General features: G+C 41.1%; 1 long non-coding RNA gene across 2 annotated transcripts in view; it reads right to left on the bottom strand.

The window, feature by feature from the left end:
* Positions 1-712: 712 nt before the first annotated feature.
* The window catches only part of LOC109297329, a 39,347-nt gene continuing 26,608 nt past the window's right edge, over positions 713-13,451 (bottom strand). The window contains exons 3-4 of one of the 2 annotated variants that reach the window (XR_002097284.1): positions 2,332-2,523; positions 713-973 (exon numbers count right to left, since the gene is read on the bottom strand). This is a non-coding gene — a long non-coding RNA (uncharacterized LOC109297329). The remainder of the gene's footprint in view (positions 974-2,331; positions 2,524-13,451) is intronic. The other variant, XR_002097285.1, reaches the window with a different exon arrangement.

The raw sequence follows: 13,451 nt of genomic DNA, 5'->3' as shown, positions 1-13,451 counted from the left end.
TTGTCGCAGCTTATGCCCTGATTCCTATAATTCCCTAGGGGCCCTTGGAAACAGAAAACAGCTCTGGAGCATGTCATGCTGGGACACAGGCAGCTAAGTCTGGGGCCACTCAGGAATCAAGGTGCTACCCACAGGCAGGACAGGTTAGCAAATCCTGAGGTCAGACCAGGCCAGGAAGCCAGTTGTTCAATCCAAGATCTACTGGCTTCGATCTAGAAGCCAGGTCAAGAAGCCAGGAAGTCAAGCAGAGAGCAGGGCCAAGGAGCACAGCAGAGTGACCAGCAAAACAGTCCTGAGTCCGGTTGACCTCTGTTACCCAGACATTTCTCATTCTGGTTCAGCGGCTTATATGGGGGAAGTGGAGGATCAGCTGACCCCAGCCAGCCACTCTGGTGACAAGGAGTAAGCGGAGCATTAGTCTCTGCTAGAGACTTCCAGCCAGTCCTGACCAGAGTAGGTGACTAGCTATGGGGTGGCCAGCTGACATGAATGGCTGTGCTGACAAGCTGAGGCCCCAGGTCTGAGGCTGTGCCCTGACAAAGCAGTATATTCCAGTAATGTTCTTGACTCACCCATGACAGTGCTGCTTTTCCCAGGACTCGCACAGGCCGTCTCTGCTACCCAGAGAGACACGAGCTGAGGAAGCTTTCTCAGAGAGCCATTTTTGTCCCCTTCCAGTTGCCAGGGAGACAGAGAGTTGTGGCTGTACGTTACAATCCAGCTTCTTTAATGGTATATATTAACTTACATGAGCCAGCTATTTGTATGCTAAGCTTAGGTTTGCTGTTAAAACAATACAGCTCCTTAGATTATGGACTTGATTCACCATTGTATAGAGTTAGACTGGTGCAAAGCTGGGTCTATTAAGGATGTGGCGACAAAATGATGTAATTATCAGCTCAGTCCTCGTGCCAAAGTTAGAAATCCCAGGAGCTGCGTTCCATTTTTCTGAAGCTTCAGGATGTGCTTCCTGCTGATATGCAGCAAGTGAATTAATGCATTTTAGAGAGAAAGTGCATGAGATTAATAGAAAAGTCAACTAAACTATTATAATCAGGGAGATGAAAGTTTTTTCCTCTCTTTAATGCATTTTCTGCTTATATTTATAAGATGTAGCAATTAAGGTGCTGGTCATAAGATGGGAACATAAATAATGGTGGAGTATGGTATTAGCAAAATATTCCATTCATCACAGCTGAAGGGCAAAACACTGACCTCAGAAAACAATGTCTCAAAAATAGGGAAAATGAGAGAATGTAATAAGTGCATCAGCAAAGTGCTTTGCTATTAGCCAGTCAGCACAAGATGATGCCCTACTCAAATTGGTAGGGAAAGTATATTTCTTTTGTCCATTAACATGCATTTCATTATTTTTGGCACAGTTGTGAGGAATTATTCAATAACCATGATGGATCTGCACGAATGGATGGGTTTTACAGATTATTGCACATTACATACCATTTGGTACATTGGAGCACATCTCTAGCTGATGTAAATCAGTTTGGATCTGTTGCTTTCAATGGAGTTATCATGATTTACATCTGCTGAAGATCTGGGCAACTTCTTCTGAACAAAAGTGCTGTTCAGGGACTTCCATCTGCTCAGATTTATTTCATTCCATTTTTATTCAAGTGACTTTAACAACCCCCCCTAATTCTCCCTAGCTGATGGTATTAGGAATACACACTAGTTTCTCCATAATGGATGCATCTACATGAGATGTTTACTGAGGAGTAAACTAATCAGTTCCACAGTAAGTATTGTGCATCTACATGTGTACCCCTATTAGGCTGAAGTAAACTAATTAACTCCTCAGCAAGGTAGTATTTGTAAATACAAGTACCATCCTGCTGTGGAGTTTTTTACTCTGCAGCAATGCACATGTAGACACTGCCCTGGCTGGCTGGGGCACAAAGGTGCTTCAGTGCAGAGGCCTCCTGCTAGCTGGCCCCACACTGGAGCACCCTTGTGTCCACTGGAGCACCCTCTGCAGTACATTGAGCCAGGTCAGGACACCCCGGGCAGGCAGATAGACCCCTGTAGCCCTGTCACTTGGGCTGCTCTGACCTAGCTCAACATGCTGAGGTCCTGGGCTCACGTTCAGTAATAAACTCTGAAGTTCATTGTTTTGCATTAATTGCACATGTAGACATGAGCAACAAGGCCTAGATTGTATAACTGTGATAGGCACAGTGCCATCATATTGCAGACCAAGCAAATCAGGGGGGAAACTAAAGCATTTTCCCTTCTTCCCACCTACCTGACCATGTGATCTCATACCGCAACTTAGTTCGGGGTTAAAATTTTCAGGAAAGTTTGGAACAAATTTACCAAGGTACTGAGGAGATATGGAGATTCCAAAAATTGCTTTGGCTTTAATTTTGGAAGATTTTCTTTTTGCTGGCTTGTTTTTGTCTGCTTGCATCTCCAAAACAAATTGGTCTAGGAAAACTCTTTTTCTACTAGTCCTAATGAAGACAGGTGTCTTTGATATGATCCATGTTCCATGCATGGCAGATAGATCTGTTATGAAGGAAGGCAGGTATAGGTAATCCACATGACAAATAATGGTTGAGGAATAGGAACAAATACAATGGTTCACTTAACAGCTTGCATAACCTACCAGAACTCCTACATGCCTTACAGGCTAGGGACAGAAATTACACATAAACTGGTGTAAGTGTTTGGAAACTGGTTCAGATCTGTAACACAACGGAAGTTCAGTTCACATAAACCACTTTCAAAATGGCTGAAACTGGTTTAAGGTAAATCTGGATGGATGTAGTATCAGTAGGGACCTACCTACAAAATGCATGGCATAAGTGGGATGCACTGGGGCTCCTTTAATCTTGCAGGTTCCCCCATAATGTTCCATTCCCCCACCTCCCACCCTCCACACTGAATGGTGGAGAGGCCCCACTTGCAGTTTGCTCCTGATCGGTGGAGAAGTGAAAACTGTAGTTTAAAACATGTCGCCGTTTTTGCCTCCCACCACTGATTGTCTGAGGGGCCCTGGACAGCCCTGCTGTTTGCTGCCGACTGGTAAGGAGACCAAAATGGTGCCATGTTTAAAACCACAGTTTTGGAGGGAGTGGTGGGGTCCTCTGCTAATCAGTAGGTGGGTGCGGTTTGGTGGGGGCAAGGGGCAAGGTGCATGCGGGGGAACATCCAAGATTAAAGGAGCCGCCATGCACTGTACTTCTGCCATGAATTAGGTAGGTCCCTAAGTATCAGACTTGACTGATTTAAGTTAAATCGGATTATTGAACTTCTGTCCTAGATCCCCTCCAGGTATAAGATAACTCACAGTCCCCCAGTATTCCAGGATGCTTTGCACCTCTCCTGCAACCCTGCCACTCCACGCCCCACCTTGCAAGGTGGGTGAGCTTGACTTAGCCAAAGCTGTCTGCTCTAGCTGAGCAAGGAGTCATGCTCAAGTATCTCCCACCAGGCTTCTAGTCTAGGACACTGCAGGCCTTTGGCTGCATTTCCAGAATCAAAAGTGAATGTCTGTTCACTTGTTTATTGATTCAATCTACCCATCTTACACTAACCTGCAAAGAGTGAATCGATTCAGCCTTGGGGTTTTTGACTGTCAGTACTTAGCCTCAAGGTCTTTTGGGATTCAGATTCCTGATACTGAACAATTCTTGAACATGTATTTAAACTTGACTGCACTTGTTAATAATATTTTCCTTCTTTATACTTTTCAGTACGAGCAATTTTCAAGACAATAATAAAAAAATGCTGTAGAGCCATCTCTTAGCTCTTTGGTCCAAATAAATCACAGGTCCTGCATTGTTTTTAATCTATGTCAAGCTAATATCCTTCCCCCCACCATTCATCATTCAGTAGAAACTCATTCTCCAGGAGCCAGCTGATTGATAATAACAAAATGTTTAAATACTCACTGCCTTCAGACCATATATAGGAAATGAACAGTTTGAAAAGCGTGGACTTGTTCCTGCAAACACTTGCTCCCAGGCCTGTTGCTTACTTCCAGATATCCAGAGGGCTAATCAAGCTGCAAAACTTTATGCCCAGTAGTAAGTGTTTGCTCAATCAGTTGCTGCAGCATTAAAAATATATCCAAGTGACCACCTATGAATTTAAACTTTTCTTCAGGGCCTCTACCCTAGCTACATTTAAATCCTTCTTAAAAAAAACACTTCCATCATGGAACTTGCAATGCCTCAAGTCAACCTGTATGCAAGCTGTTGTTCTGTCTTCCCCTCAGCTCCCTCTACTTGCTTTCCTTAGAACTCAGAACTAAAGGCAGAAGCAGAATTATCCTTTCTAAGTGTCTGTAAAGTCCCAGCATATTTTAATTGCTACTGTAACCAAATAATCTATGTTTTGCTTGTTGCCCTCAGCAATATAAAGAGTGGTAAATTCTTCCTTCCCCTTCCCTCCTCTCCCTCTCCCCTGTCCCCATCTCTTCACAGGGATAATGCGCTTCCACTGACTTTTTTCACACCTATGTTAGAGTTAAGTGGAAATTTTTTGAAAAAAATTGGTACCCACAGAGTGCACTTTCCAACATGTAACCTGCGTGTAATCTGTTAGGTCATGTTTTCTAAAATGATGAAATCTTCATGAAAGCACAACAGCAGCAAATCAACACAGCAAAGAGAGAATATAAAGCAAAATGAAGGCATTTATCGAATTATTCCATGCCAAAAAATACAGTCTTTGGACGCCAACTGGTTCAAGCATCAGCTTGTAGTTAAGCTTATAAATTGGCTCAAGAATTCTTACATTACATCAAATTTAATTGTTGGCCTCTGTTTGTATTTTGACATGGTAACAAGCATCATCAAATCTATCACATCAATTATACACACACACATATACATGTGTCATGCAAAACAATTCTCTGATCAGAAAAAGCTAAATACTATCTTGCATCTGGAGAAGCTAATAATCCAAGTGTTGAGGCAAATGGGAAAAATATGCTATGGTGATCAGTATTATCTTATGATAGACAGGTAAAAAGCAAGGTAACCCAGACTCACTGTAGGCAGAGTTCCAGAGACTTGAGGGTGTCGGTTTAGACAGGCATTCAAAGCCTAAGGGATCCCCTTGAAACCTTTTCATGCTAAAATTCATGCTACTAAACTCCAAAAGGATTTTTTTCCCTGAAACTGCCTGTACTTTCTAGATTCACCCTATCTGGAAATATCATGGGATGGGGAAGTTTCTACTGCCTTGCACCGTGAGTTGTCATTTGCACTTGTGCAAAACAGTAGCATTTTGCACCTGCTTCATGCAAGTGAAAACAACTACACATTGCATCTGACACCAGAGAATCATAGTCTGCTGAGAATAGCTCCTGAATAACGAGCAGGATACCAAATGCAATGCTGGTTGTCCTTGCCCATACTGACTGCAAAGTCAGTCAGAGTGGTGCTAGCTGTCCTGACACGTCCCAGTAATCTTCTAATGTGATAAAACTTTGTGGTAAAGGCAAAAGAGTGAAAAATATGCTTACTGCTTAATCTCACATATGCACAAGCTATATTCACATTTTGAAATCCAAGTCTTGTATTCCATGCACTCACAAAAGGATTTACAAGATCAGGACTCCAGGATAAAATTGTCTCTGCTCATACAAGAAGTGATTGCTACATAAAACAAGAGAGGCAAAGTCAGACATATTGCCTGACAGTGAATAGCCTTAAATTACAGGGGAAAAAAATCATGAGCTTAAATCATGCAACAATTACCATGGAAGTGTCCCTCCAAACCATTATTAAATGGATAAAAAATACCTTTTATTCTATGAAGATATTATTTCTGCAGATTTAAGAGTTATCTAATCAAAATCAGCTTTTCTATTTCCTGTCTCACTTCTTATTTTGACTCCATACAGTAGTTTTATCACATCTCAGCTTTCATTCAACTGAGATCCCTGGAGATACTTTACCATAAGATTGCCATACTTAGACTTGATGTTCCTCGGAAAGCACATCACTGTAACATTTTTGAAAGGCCAAGTTGTTTCCTATTGTCCCTTAGGAGGCAATATCACTTCATCCTATCGTTATTTAAATGTACCCACAGTTTCCTGGCACTGTGCCTGAACAGAACTGTCAGGATTGTATATTCAGGTTATAACCTAAGGAGCACTCACAATCTTATCTTATCCTGAGTTGCCTAACATCAAAAGAAATATTGAGAACACAACCCGCTTTATGCATCTCTGAAATGTGCAGTTGCAGAGGCCCCTAACTTAAGGTGGAAGAAAGTAGAGATTCTGTTTAAGGAAAGGTAATAAATTCTAGGTTTGTATCAGTAGTTGTTATTGGGAGCCAAGGTGCCCACGTGTTAGGAAAGTGTGTGTCAAGAAGGACAATTTCTAATGGGTTTACATGGAGCTTCTACTGTGGAGTACTTTTGTCCCTATAAATTCCTCATAGTTGTTATTGAATAGTGTAGTGGCATATAGGGACCCCAAATAAGGCACCCATTGTGTTAGATGCTACTCAGCCACAAAGATAATATAAGTTGTCCAAAGTTACAGACAACTGGGCCCAGATCTGATTCTCAGTTCATGTGATAACTGCAGATCTATCTTTCTTCTCTACATAACTGCAGACACACAGACAAAAGAGCTCACTGAGCTGGCTTCATGAGATTGGTGGCTGCTTATCTGCTAAACAAGCCACACACTTGTTTCCTAGAAAAGGTTTGAGGTGAGTCTGAAGATGGCCAGGAGCAGAGCTAAGAAACATTGTTTTTCCTTCTCACTCATCTTTATTTTCCATTATCTTCTTTCATGGTGTGGGAGTAGTGCTGAATACTGGGGAGAGAAAAAAGAGGATTACTTGGATCAAAAAATGTGACCCTCCTGACAGACACATAATAAGCAGAGAAAGGTGGCCAGTCCAAGGAGACTAAACTTAGGAATAATGAGATGGAGCTGAGTAGAAGTAAAGTTAGTCTGAATATCAAGAAATACTTCTCAGCACTAAAATGTAACAAATTGTGACTAATCCTCCCAAAGGAAGAGGGGACTTGACATTTAAATTATATTACAGTGGACAATCCTGCACAAGCACTAGGATAAAAGCAGTATGAGATAATGTAGTAAGTCTTGTTCACCTTTAATTTCTGTGGTTCTTATAATGCCACACTGAAAGTCATTTCCTGACTGGTTTGATATCACGCTGTAGAAAGCGATTCGTCTAATTGTAAAGCCTTGTAGACTACTGATATTGACTGGCGTGGCGTTTTCATAGATTCGTAGATTGTAAGGCCAGAAGGGACCTCGGAAGTTCATTGGGTGCATTCCCCCTGCACCAAGCAGGAAAGATAACTGGGGATCAGGTGACCCCAGCAAAGTGACAGTCTAGTCTCCTCTTGAAGATTTCCAGGGTATTCCAAAATCTTTGGAATATATCCCCAAAAACCAGACTGAGTCTAAAATCAAAAATCTATGTTATTTTGGGTGGTTAAAACACTGACCTGGGATGTAGCACACCCAGGTTCAAGACCACCTGATTCAGAGCAGAATTTTCCCTCCAGGATACCTCTGGGTCAGACAGAGCTGGGACTTGAACATGAGCCCTTATCATCTCATAGCAGTATCCTCACCACCAGGCTAGATGGGAGAAACATTGCTTTGGCTTTATCTAATACTTCCCTTCTTGATGCTTCAAAAATTTTCATTTTATCAAAAGCGCTCTAACTAGCTCTACTTAGGATTTTATAAGAAATCATATATATTTGTGCATATATACAATCAGGTGCCTCAGTAGTCATTTGTATGAAATGGAATGGAAAATGCACATGCAATTAATTGCATACCTTTACTCAATTAATTCTTTCACATATTTGACCACAATGCATCACTTATTACAAGTGTGTGAATGTGCAGAGGCAATTGTATGATTCAGGTTTACTCAAAGGAAGGATAGAGTAAACAGGAATGGTAAAATAATCCCTCCATAAATTTATTAGGATTCTCAAAACTTCAAAGAAAATGCCTCTGCTTCAGAGCTCCCTGAGAATCTGTGAGTGGAAGGACTTTCTAACTTTGAAGTGCGTCTCTGCAAAAGATTCTTTTTAATGCTGCTGGCAAGGAATCCCTAAAGATTTGTCAGTCTCCATGATTTGCTGCTCTCTGCTAGTGAGGAGAGAGAAATCCCATTACTGGTCAAACAACAAGAGAATTCAGAAATGATGTTTAACATCTTATGAGGGACTCTGGCATGAATAACTGGGAGGGGGGAAACACATAACTTCTCTGGAGATAAAAAACTGATTAATCCTTCTTTCACCTTGCAAGTGGAATAAATCACATTCCTTTTTCTGCTCCACACAGAAACCATGCAAAGTGAATGATTGGAGAAGTAAGTAGTGACTGGATAGGAAACTGATGTAAAAAACAGTGTGTGCGTGTGCATGTGTGTATTTATGTGTGTGGGCAGGTGAGCATGTATGCCCCCAACCAAAAGCCAGTAGAAAGTACTAAGATGAATGCAGGACACCTAGGAAACACAACCGTTGGACCAAAACAGCCGATGTACAACCCATGACTGAGTAACTGATCTCTGTTCAGTCTTGTTCTATCTGCTCTGAATTGCTATAAATCTATAATCAAAGTGATACTGTATTGTCCCAAAGTTCTCTAAAAGTTTTAATTTAGTTTATAAATTTGGGGTGGACCAGGTTTTTAACCAACAGTGCACAAATGTACATTCACTTAGCTATGTAGGCATGTGCACATTTTGTAAAATGTATATTGAATGAGAAAAGCTTACACAGCTTGTATGAAGCTTGCTTTTATTAACTCTACTTGTTTGGAATACACAGTAAAAACCCATAGAGGATACTGTACATATCAAAATATAAGACAGTAGGAAAAACTAATTTTATTCTATTTCAGAAATAGTGCACAATGTTGTAATTCAAAACTTCATCCTATATACACACATCAGGACAGAGTTAAAGTTACAGGTGCAAGCTCTGGCATTTCTTGAGTGCTGAGTTTTGAGTTCCTTATTAATGCAATATTAACATTATCATTGTGTATTTTCAGGTCACACTAGGGGCATTTATAAACAGCTTAAAGGGAGGTAATATGATTGTCAGTAATAGGTGTCACATACAAAAGTAGATGCTGCCATGCTTCCTGTTCATGGCAGGGGGTCGGACTAGATGATCTGTCTAGGTACCTTCCGACTCATTGATTCTATGATTCTATGAATCATTATATTTAAACTATATATATTATGAACGTATTATATACAACACTTAGTAGAAATAGTATTGTATAATACATTATATAGATACTTAATATATGTTATTTGGACAGAATTCATATATGTATTTACTGTTTATATTATAGCAATGCAGGAAACTACATACCCTACAATAATCCAGTAAGAGAAGATGACATATTATTATAGGCAATGGTTATGAGCAACCTCTTGGACTCTATAACAAATTATTATCTACTAAAACATCTCTTAATCATGTGTTAACCTTTTCTAAGTTATGTATTATGTACCTTTAATGTAAAGTAACTCTTCTTAATGGAAATCTGACCAGAACCTGGATTTGCTTGGAAACAAGAGTTCCAGGCTGTGATGAACTGTGCTGGCTTCCAGACACTGGTAGGATACACGGCAACTTTGCTTTCTAAATGCTTGGGTCTAATCCAGAAATTTCAGAACCTGAACATTTTGGGGGGAACTTGAATACAGAGTTATGGTTTGAACTGTTTTTTCAATGTATGTTTATATAATGAAGACAGTTGTAAAGATAACAGAAATCTGGTCTTGATTGCAGGTTCTAATTAATACAAATAAATGGCAATTTAAAAATTAAAACATTTTCTTAAGGTTATTCATCTAGATACTCTGTGATTCTGTTAGTCTTCCAAGTCTTCAGCACAAAATCAGAATCAGGATCTTAAGAAAGGATCTATATAATGCTGCATTTAGTTTAGAATATACCTGAGGGAATAGCCAGAGTTGTCCCTGGTTTTTAAAATAACTGTATCAACTGGATTATATTTTTTGGTTTTCCCTTCAGTCTCCTCTTAACACAATCAGGCAGAAAATAAACCTCACGCTCATCATTAGAAACCCTCAAACTACTTCATTTGCTTTTAAGACAGTCAGTATAAGTGTAAATTCAATTAAAACAAAAAAGCCTATGCTGAAATAGCATTCATTTCCTATATAACCTCATAGGAGCAATTGAAATATTTGTCTTCAAAATTCCAAAATTACAGATAAGATGACTGGGTCAGCAGAATAGAAGTCCAGCCCTTAGGCAGCACCAGGTTAATATCAAGACTGTCTCCTGGGTATGAGCTTGGTTAGAAGAGGAAGGTAGTGGCATGGAACACAAGAGAATGCAGAAAGCAGTATAGACCTTTTCCACATTGTGGGCGGGTGATGGAGAAGACAAAAAGAATACTGATGTTTAACTCTGGCATGTGAAAGAAACCAGGAGGGACTTTTACAGGGAGAAACTGTAAGTGCTTGAGGCTGTGGCGAGCTATAAATCTATTCCCAGGAAAAGGAGGGCAGTTTCGGCTGGCAGGGTGAGCCTGGAGAGTTTTAGTCTGTCAATGTGGGAGGTGGCCTGGAAGGATCTTGTTTGTCAGCAGCAAGGGACAGAAAGCAGTACAGGATGTGCAGAGCTGGCCTGATCAAGAAGGAAGACTGAAAATGAACTGCCAAGGGCTGTTTGAAATCATCCATGACTGCCTCTTCAATTTGTTTAAGGGGAAGGTTGGTGAAGTGTCACATGAAGTAACAGAAAGGGGAGTTAAAGGACTTATCCAGATGGGACTTTATCAGCTAGCTATGGAACGCTGGATACATGAGACTGTCAAGCCTGGCACTTTGCAGATTCTTGGACCTGAAAAGCTACCTCCCAAATGTAATGGTATGACACATTCTCGAGGCTTTTCCATGGGAAGTTAGCAGAGAAGGTGATATGGAAAATGTTGCCAAGAAATGACAAGAGCATGTCCCAGGAAGAATCTATGTCCACAGATGAGTGATACTTTGGAACAGTGCCTAGCGGAAAGTCCTTGGGCAGAGTCACTGGGAGAGCAACATGCAGACTGTTTGGAGTTGCAGATTTAACCAAACAAAGCAAGCTCTCGTGCATTTAGTAATACTTTCAGAGGCAGAGTTTTGAAGTGGGGTGTGTGGATTTTTTTCCTAAATAAAATTGTTACCTTCTTTTTTACTTGTAGGACCAAATGTAAATTGATTTTATGCAATAATGTGACTGTTTTGACCAGGGTTACTCCAAAAGATGTTGTCTATGCTAAAGCATGGGGAAAAGAGGTGGGGAAAGTGATGACGCACTACTCAGATTTATTAAGTACATAATTTATGCTTTTAAGAGAAGATGATAAAGTAATGAATATATCAGGTGACAAATGTAGTGAAGGCTTTCAAGTGGTACCTGTTATGTATTTATCAGTTCATAATTCTTGTAACAGGGGTGCCCTATGTTGACTTTCCTGGGCTAAGTGATTAATTTTTGTTTTATGCAGTCTTGAATAAAAGATGTAACATTATTTACCTGAGGAGCTTGATTCTCCATTTTGACTGCACTCCAAAAGAAGAGATGCAAGGAACAGGATGGGTGCAGACAAAAGTGACAGTTTGTGCCAGATCTGGCCCCAGAAAGCATGTCATGACCAAACAGAAGTGCACATCTGCAAACCGCTTTAAAAGGCCCCAGACCTGCAAAAATCTGAACGCTCATTGCATGAGGGTTCAGATGAACACACTCCAAAACACAGCACATTGTGTAACTTGTGTATGCCCAACTCCCAGCCTGTTGCTGTTTTCATAATGGGAAAGGGGAAAGGGAAGAAGAAGTTCAGTCTTGGGTTTTTTGAGCCAGTACTGGAGGCCTGAGGTGGGGGGGCTCTAATTCACCCAGCCCACCCCCGACCCTGGCTAGGGAACCCCAGAACAAGCTTCCTCTGCTCCCTTTCCCCCTCCCATTCTGAAAACAGGATCTGACTAAAGAGGGGAAGGGGAGGAAAGTGGTTTTGCTATGGAGACCGGGCTGCAGACTTGCAGCAAGCAGCTGGAATCCCCAGCTTCCGGGCCCCAGAGCAAACTTCTGTTGGGCCTGGGGGATCATTGCAATTCATAGCGCCTCTTGCAAAGCACTATAAATTGCAACAGGGAGCTGGTCTTCTGTCTGCGCCTAATACAATTCTCTGAATCAGGACTTTCTAGCACTGGTGTAAGGTTGGGATGCTTAAGTGCAGCCCTAACTAGTATGCAATACTTGTACAAATGGAGAATTACACACAGAGCAATTTTGCTCTGCCAGGCTCCTTCCCTCCCAGTGAGCCAAACAGGAATCCTTCCATGTTATGTCTATATCACCTCCTGAGTGAGCCTGGGCGCACTGCCCAGAAATAAGTCCTGATTACTCATGCCTATTTTATATGCATCAAGCCCACAATTTAGGAAGAAAAGGTGGCTCAGGAGGGGCCATGAACTTTATGACCCTGAGTGTATGCCCCAGGGCCACATTTAGGCTCTCTTCCTTGAAAGCCAGGGGGAATGGGGGCACCCATTCAGTGATGCACTGAATCATACAGGCGTGTTTCTGAGCCATCCACACTACCCATCTGGTGAGACTAAGAGTGCATATAAATAGGGATGAGTAGGCCAGGCTCATTGCTTGTCAGCATGCCCAGATTCTCTGTGAAGGCTGTATAGCCATACCCCCCTTGACCGCAGTGGGCTTTGGATCGTGATCTTACACATTTTTATTGTACTCTTAGGCTGATACTTTGTGCAGCATGTTTCAGGCTATATCAAATTTTTTACTGCACACCTATAAACTTTTGGAAAACAAGGTTTATAATGGAAGCACTGACACAGACCCTTAACTATAGCACAGCTTTTGGATGCTGCTACTGTTCAGCCTTAACAAGTCTCCTATCAGCCTCGTAGCAATAAAGAAGAAAAAGCAGTTGCATTGTGCTGTCAGGCAGCATTTCACTCATGTCCTGCACATATTATTTTTTCAACCTATCTTTGCCAAATTTAAAAGTCTATTTCATATCATCTCCTAATACATCTGTTGTTGTCATGGCTTTCTAACTTCTACTGCTCTTTGAGCTACACAAGCCATTAGATTTATGTCACCATTAATTTGCCTCTCTATATGCAGCAGATAGGCTGATTTATAGCTTCAAAATCACTTCTGGTCATCTATATCTAAGCCAATTTTATTTGAAAAGCAAATCACATTGAGCCTGCCTTCCTATCTCTCCTGGCAAACTTTCCTGCCTACTTGTATATACAATCACAAGAGATTTTAAATGCAAGGCCTACAGTGAGCCCCAGCTTCACTCCATAACATCCACAGTGACCAAATCCACTGATATGTGTGCTGTTTTATAGAGAAGGCCCAAGGAGGGTTTGTGTAAACTGGCATGTGCGTGG

The sequence above is a fragment of the Gavialis gangeticus genome, unplaced genomic scaffold, assembly GCF_001723915.1.
Source record: "Gavialis gangeticus isolate Ggan-Ray unplaced genomic scaffold, GavGan_comp1, whole genome shotgun sequence".
In the NCBI taxonomy this organism is placed as follows: Eukaryota; Metazoa; Chordata; order Crocodylia; family Gavialidae; genus Gavialis; species Gavialis gangeticus.
This window is presented reverse-complemented; position numbering and strand designations above follow the sequence as displayed.